Here is a 7,917-nt window from a genome sequence, read left to right on the forward strand (position 1 = left end):
GGCGGATTCTTTACCGCGAGTTACCTGGGGAGCCCTGGATAGAGGACATGTGTGCGTGCGGGTGTGCGCTAAGTCACTTCAGTCGTGTCCGATTCTTTGAGATGCTATAGACCCCACCAGGCTCCTGGTCCATGGGATTCTCCAGGCAAGAACCTGGAGTGGGCTGCCATGCCCTCCTGAGGACTGAACCTGTGTCTCTTATGTCTCCTGCATTAGCAGATGGGTTCTTTACCCCTATTGCCACATGGGAGCCTGGATAGAGGATACCAGACATTAAGCTGATGAGAACAGATACCACACTTGATCTTAGCCAAAATGCCAAGACATAGAAAAGATTAATGGTAACCTGTTCAGATCACACGTTTCTGTAGAAGTCAAGGATGAAGAGGCAGTAGTATTTATTGTCAATATCCTATTGTTACAATTGGATACTATTCACACAGATAGATTTAGGCATACTGTTGTTAAAACACATCTAAATACAATTACTCACTTGAAGGAAGCAGGGTTCCTGTTCCAGGGCTGAAACAGGCAAAATGTTAAGATGAGCCTCGAACAACTTGTGCCAGAAAATGCTCACAGAATAAATGAGATATTTTTAAAGGACAGAGAAATTATCTTGAAGGGGCTCCCACTGGCCAAACTGGAGACAATTAGATCATCAAAATAAATAATAGTGCTACTAGATTTTAACTCACTGAACTAGGAAAACCTGAGACAATACAGTTATAAATAAACTGAACATCTGATGAGGAACTGGCATTTACATAGTCTCAGGGCACATCCCCACATACACAAAAGGAAAAAAATAAGCTTCTTGGGAAGCCTTGCAGACATCACCTTAATCAAGGGAAGGTGAACATCATCAATGATGGGACAAATCAGGATTGGTACCTCCTCTTAGGATGCAATGAGAAGAAGCCAGCATCACTTCTGTGATACTGCTGCTAAGATTTAATCTGAATCAAATCATGAAGATATATGAGACAAAACAAACTTACGGATATTCTACAAAAATACTGACCTATAACTTCAAAAGTATCAAGGCCATGAGAGTCAAGGAAAAACTGAGAAAGTGGCCCAGGTGGAATGAGACTAAAGAGATCTGATTACTAAATGCAGCCCATGATTCTGAGCTGGATTCTTTTGCTATAAAGGACATCATTAGGGCATTTGGCAAATGGGGTCTGAAGATTAGATAGTACTTTTTTCTTGTTAATTTCCAGACTCTGATGGTTGTTATGGGCTGAATTATGTCCCTTTTCAAATTCAAACCTTCTCAGATTCAGTGTTGAAGCTCTAACTCCCAGTACCTACAAGAGTGACTATATTTGGAAATAGGACCTTTAAAGAGGTGATTAAGTGAAAATGAGGTTGTTGGGATGGGACTTGCCTGGTGTTCCAATCTGACTGGTGTGCTTATTAAGAAGAGGAGAGATTAGGAGCTTCGGAGAGACACCAGCAATGTGTGTGCACAGAGGAAAGGCCATGTGAAGACATACAGAGATGAAGGCCACCTGCCTGCCAAAAAATGAGACCTCAGAAGAAACCAAATCTGCCAACACCTTGATCTTGGACTTTTAGCCTCCAGAACTGAGAGTAAAATAAGCTGATGTTGTTTAAGCCACCCAGTCTGGGATATTTTGTCATGACAACCCTGGCAAACTAATAACCATGGTTGTATTGTGCTTATGTAGGAAAATGTCCATGTTTGTAAAAAATTAATTCAAGTAACAGGATGCTTACTCTCAAATGGGTCAAAAAAAAATTCTTTGAAATTGACCTGTAGATGTTCTGTAAGTTTGTGACTGTTGCAAAATAAATAAAAATAAATCTATATAGTAAAATATTTGTTTATATATCTTATATAAATATAAACTTAAAAGTTTATATATTAACTTTTAGAGAAGGGGGCAGCACAGGATGAGATGGTTAGATAGCATCCGACTCAATGAACATGAATCTGAGCAAACTCCAGGAGACTGTGGAGGACAGAGGAGCCTGGCAAGCTGTCGTCCACAGGGCCATAAAGAGTTGGACACAATTTAACGACTGAACAACAACAAAACTTAAAAGTCCCCAAAGAAGTGCTTTCAGAAGAGGGACAGAAAGGTTTTTGACACATGTAAAGTGCTGCTTTTCTGTTCCAGATGACTGTGAATGATAGGCTTAAAGAAAATGGGTTTAAACGGAAAGGCTGAATATATGCGTGGAAATGTATAAAATCTTCTTGTAATGAAAGAGGTTCTGGTGATCCCTATAAATAGAAAATTCCTTAAACTTTATTCTTCTCCTTAACTGATTCAGGCACTTGACTTCATCCTCTCTTAGCTGTGGTTTCAAACTCAACCTTGTGAGAGTTCTCAATTATGGAAACAGGTAAAAATGGAGTCACTCTGGATAAAATAATGGTTCTGGATGAAATAAAGTCATCTTCCCTCAGCCTACCTCTTCCTTCCCCCGCCCCGCCCTGAGCTCAGAAATTCTGGGGTGTCCACAAAGTTTTTGAGGCCTCTTCTTACGAAGGGCTCCTTTGGCTCTTTAGAAAGAGCTGTGTAGATTTTAGGTCTTTATCACTACACACACCCAGGATTTAATGAGCATAGATATAGGTCAGGGAGTAACAATTGCGAAAGGTTGGTACCATGATGACAAGAAGGTGGCACAGGCACCCGGATGTTGCTGGCCCCTGAAGGCCAGCCTTCAATCCCTCCCAGGCTACACAGTCGTGCTGGTGGCCCAGAAAGCTTCTAAAGCAAAGATGATGTCGTACCTTTTGTCTGGACCCAACCGGAATACTTCTAAGCCTACCTTGGGGAGCAAGGGCAGTCTGGAGCATGACAGAAGTGGTGCATGTAGAAGTAAAGACCTGAGCTGCCCAACTCAGGAGGCTCTAGACTGGAGTTGGCACCCGGATGGCTTCCATGATAGCAATGAGTTCTTGAGTCTTTCATGCTCTATAACCCACATCCTTCTAAGACAACCCCAGGGGCTACATGGTGGACTGCATTCTTATTCAAAAGTATTCACTGCTCCTATCTGGGGAAGGACGATACTTTTCTACCCCATTGATGGCAGGCTTGATCTTGTGATTTGTTCCTGGCTGTTAAAATATTCAAAGTGATAAATGTCACTTCTGGACAGAAACTGTAAGAGCCAACACATGAGTTACTGTCTCCTTTCCCTCCATGATAAAACTGGCAATACTCCAGACTGACCCTACTGCACCAGCCTGATCCCAAAGATGATGGGGAGAGAGTTGTAGCTTACCCATGATGTTAATGAGGTGTGGATGAAAAATAAATTTGGGTGTAGGTCACTGGATTTTGGAGTTGTTTGTTAACAGAGCAAACCTAGCTCATATTAACTAACACAACATCCAATTACCTAGCATCATTTCATAAAAGCAGAGTTTGTTGCTTTAAAAAGTCTTTTGAAAATATTTAGATTGAATAGCATATATTTAGTCTGGCATTTTAAAAGAGATCCTGATTTAAAAACAAAAAAAAAAGTTGTGCTAGATTGCTTTGGTCAATGAAGTAATCATTCATTAGACAGCTAAAGGTAACAGGTTTGAAGACCCCTAGTTTGGGGTCGCAAACATCAAGTCAAAAAGTACACATCCAAACAGGGCTTGCTCTCAACCTTCCAGTCAAAAAACACATGCTCATTTTTTGCCCTTCTTTATATCACACATTACATTATCCACATCTTTGGAAACAACTGTCCCCAGTCACAATACCTGGAGGTCATAAGATTCTTTTTTCCTTAGAGAAACCCACAAGCTCAGCTATCTCCCTATCTTAGTGAACTTTAAAGCACCAGAAAGTTCACATTTCTAGCCACTGTCCGAGAACACGTTGTTCAAAGGTAAATCATACCGTTACAAACAATGGGGACATTGGTTCTTGGTTGCTTGCTCTTATATTTGACTAGAATAAAGGTCTGATTCAGACAATTATCCTCCTGGAAAATGACTGTTCTACTATACCAAATTATAATAAAATACATTTCTAAAACTTAACAGTGAGACCTAGGCGATGTCATTTTTCAATTTGGTTAGTGATATTTTTAATAAATAAAACTCATTAAAGTAGGAAAAATATGTAACCATGAAAATATAATAAAGCAGTTGGAGTTCTTCCATGAAGAAGAATTTGTTTTTCTTACAGTGGACTAGATGTTAATTCCCAAGGGAATCATTGGGAAATTTAAAACAGGAGGTGACAGATTGTCCCCACAGGCTCAGAGAGGTAATTTGGCTATATAATTGTGTTAATGAAGTTGGAATTTCACCCAGAAATAATAGCTCAGCTCTTCCAGGGATTGATAGGATTTTTTTTTTTAATTCAAAAGGTCAGGATAAGGTTTCTTTTAATTTCTGTAGAACAGTATTTCTCAAACTGTACTCCTTGAAATAGTATTGTCCTACAAACTATTAATAAAAATTCTGTGAGAAAGGAATGTTAATGAACATTCCATGAGAAATATTCAAATATATTCTGAATACCATATCATCTCCTGTTCCAACTGATATTAGCATACTAAGACTCAGAAGTCTTGCAGGAAAGGAACTTGCTTAACATCATTTAACCAAGTAATTTACGAAATTATAGGGAGCATGTTAGAGCATCCCTGGGAACTAATAATCCTCTGGATGTACTGAAAGATTAAATCTGTGTAAATACTACAGGATGGCCAGCAGGGTAGAGCCAATCTTCAAAACTGTCTCAGGTACCCAGGGAATTCAGACTGTGTGACCTAAGATATCCTAGTTGGTAGAGACACAGTTTGGAGCAAGCAATATTCCACATGATATCAGGCATGAAATGTTATATAGAAGTGCTCCTAAATTATCCCTGAGCCACGGCAAGTAGGAAGCTATTGGTGTCACATGGGAAGTTTCACTGGACTACACAAGGGGTGAATCTATTTTCAATTTCCATTGCAAGTTGTTCTTCCAACCAAAGGAGATTCACATCCTCTGCCTAACTCCACCTAACTCCCAGCCTCAGTTCTATAGCGTACAGAATGATGATCTGAGAGGAAGAGCATGGTTGGACAGCACAAGGATCAGAGACACAGACATCTACCACACACATTGCAAAGCCATTCCTGGGGCTACCAGACAATCACATGATCTGTCATTAGCAATCAGAGAACCAATAACCTCAACTGATTGCAATCTTCATCTCTGCTGGCTTCTGTGGTTCAGAACTGTCACCCTTTCTGTCCTAAGTATGCCACGTGGGCTTCTGCCACGCTAAGTACAGATTCTTAAAGCTCTCTCATCTGGTGTCCTGAGAGTTCAATAGACTCTTTTGAACTGAGAACACAAATGCTTCCTCCAAGGAGCGCTCTTACTGGCTAGAGAGGGACAGATTCAAGTGTGTGTAACATCCTCTGTATTATACCTGCAATCACGAGATCACGACTTCATCAGACCCTAAGCATCCTCAGTGCTGCTTCATGAAACCTGAATTCCATTGTCTTCCATCCCCATGACCCATAAGATATGTCTAAATTTCTGACCATCCCTGGAAGTCACAGTTCAAGAGTGGAAAAAAAAAAAAAAAGTGAAAGTGTTAGTGACTCAGTCCTGTTTGACTCTTTGCAACCCCATGGGCTGTGGCCTGCCAGGCTATCCATGGAACTCTCCAGGCAAGACTACTGGAGTGGGTAGCCATTCCCTTCTCCAGGGGATCTTCTCTACCCAGGGATCGAATCTGGGTCTCCTGCATTACCATCTGAGCCACCAGGGAAGCCCTTAACAGTTCAAAAGAGGTTGCTATTATTGTTGTTTCCGGATTCTTTGGTCCCTATATATATTACTGCATGCAAACAATCACTTGAGGGAATTACACATTTCACACATTGCATTCAGGCAAGTCTCAGTTCCAGACTATTTACGACTCTTTATATGTATATAATTTTCATTTGTGTGTATAGGTTCCATTATTTTTAACAAAATTGTTATACTGAGATGCTTGGATAGGCTGACTACTTCCTTGACCAACAGTGTCAAGAATCTGAGTCACTTTGTAGAATGTTCTTTGGGCATGCTGGACATCATACCACACAACCACAAGTTCACTGTTCTGTTTTTTTTTTCCCACCCTGGGGCATTCCCACCCACACAAAAGTACTTTTATCCTTCAGCTCAAAAGACAGTATCAGTGAAGCCAATTGGCACCTGTAAGCTTTAGCACATTCACATTTCAATTTCTCCTTTCTCCTATTAACACAAGGAGTCCACCTTAATAATTCACCTTTTTCTAGACAATACTAATTTTTCGCTACCCTTGTGGAACCTGAAGATTTCCTCTCCAGACCACTTGAACCTGAACTTTTCTTCCTAGATCGCAAGTTCTCATTCACATGTGAAGCTACTGTCTTTAAGGGCTTCTTTCTCTTATCCAAGGCAATGGCCAGACTCTCTCAAGGTTTCTATTACTGAAAAGACCACCAGCTTTTGAGTTGAAAATTCTAACTGGAAGCAATAATGCATTTACAACACTTAGAGCAAATTCTTGACAAATAATTTAAATGTAATTGATTGATTTAAAAAAAAAACAACTTTGCAAATAATTACTAAATGATATCTAAATACTTTGGCAATAATATGTTGCTCCTAAAATTTTTTTATAAAATATTATTGTGCTAAATATAACAGGAATTCCTTAATGATTTTATATTGTAGCCACACATTTAATAATTATTTATTGTTTTAAACATATAACTTTATAATATTTTAAATAATTATTTTATTTATTATTACACATATCCAAAGTGTATTTACTGCTACACTCTCTTTTAAGACAAAGAGCTCCACAAAAAACAAATCTTTGATGTAACTTTTTCTCACATAGCAACCTTATTAGCAACAACTATACATTTAGATTCAAATTCTTTCAAGTCCAAAACGATTTCCACATCATGGGGCAAATCCATTTGGAAGTTATTACTTCTCTAACACTGGAGTAGAATTTAGTGAACCCAAACAATAATGTTTCAGGCACTGGGAACTGGCTTAATAACTGCCATTCCTATATGACGAAGAGGACTTCTCTAGTTAAAAAAGCTTCTATGGGTTGAAAAAAAAAAAAAAAAAAAAATTCCCACTTGCAGTTTTGGGAAAAGGACGACATACCCTTCCCGTGGGCACTGATACTCCACTCCCTGTGGAAGTGAGTTAGCCAACTCTGCTTTTCTTCAGGCCCCAGAGTCTTCCTCCAGCCTAAATTGCCAGGCACATTGGAGAAGGGGAGAGAAAGCACAGAGAAATACAGGGACATGCCTAGAGAACACAGAGGATGAGCTGCTTCTTGGGCTTCCCTGGTGGTCTAGTGGTAAAGAACCCACCTGCCAAGTTTAATCCCACGTGCCACGGGGCAAGTAAGCCAGTGCATCACAACACCTGTGCCAGAGCCCGGGAGATGCAACTACTGAGGCGCATGCACCTGGAGCCCATGCTTTCCAGAGAGAGCCGGTGCCGCAGCCAAGGCTAATGGCAGCCAAAAATTAAGTAAATAAATAAATCTTTTTTAAAAAAGAATTTTTTTGTTTTTTGTTTTTGCACCAAGGCCAAAGAAAACAGCCATCATGGGAGGAGAGCAGCAGGTAATGATATTAGAAGAAGGTAGTCAGGGTAATTTTGAAGTTACTAAGCATTATCTTAGTCCATTCTGGCTGCCATAACCAAAGCATCATAGACGGGATGATTTAAACAACAACTTTTAGTTCTCACTGGCAAAATGGCTGCCAAGTCCAAAGTCAAGCCATCAGCAGATCTGGGGTGCAGTAAGAGCCCACATTTTGGTTCACTGACAGTCATCTTCTCACTGTGTCCTCACACGATGGAAGAAGTGAGGGAAGTCTGTGGTCTCTTTAAGAAGGGCACTAATCTCATCCATGAGG

The 7,917-nt window shown here is 40.0% G+C and overlaps 1 pseudogene; it reads right to left on the minus strand.

Annotated features, from left to right (window-relative positions):
- Nucleotides 1-218: 218 nt before the first annotated feature.
- On the minus strand, nt 219-331 carry LOC122685637 (annotated as a pseudogene).
- Between the last annotated feature and the right edge of the window lie 7,586 nt (nt 332-7,917).

Source organism: Cervus elaphus, chromosome 28, assembly GCF_910594005.1.
Source record: "Cervus elaphus chromosome 28, mCerEla1.1, whole genome shotgun sequence".
NCBI classification, from domain to species: Eukaryota; Metazoa; Chordata; class Mammalia; order Artiodactyla; family Cervidae; genus Cervus; species Cervus elaphus.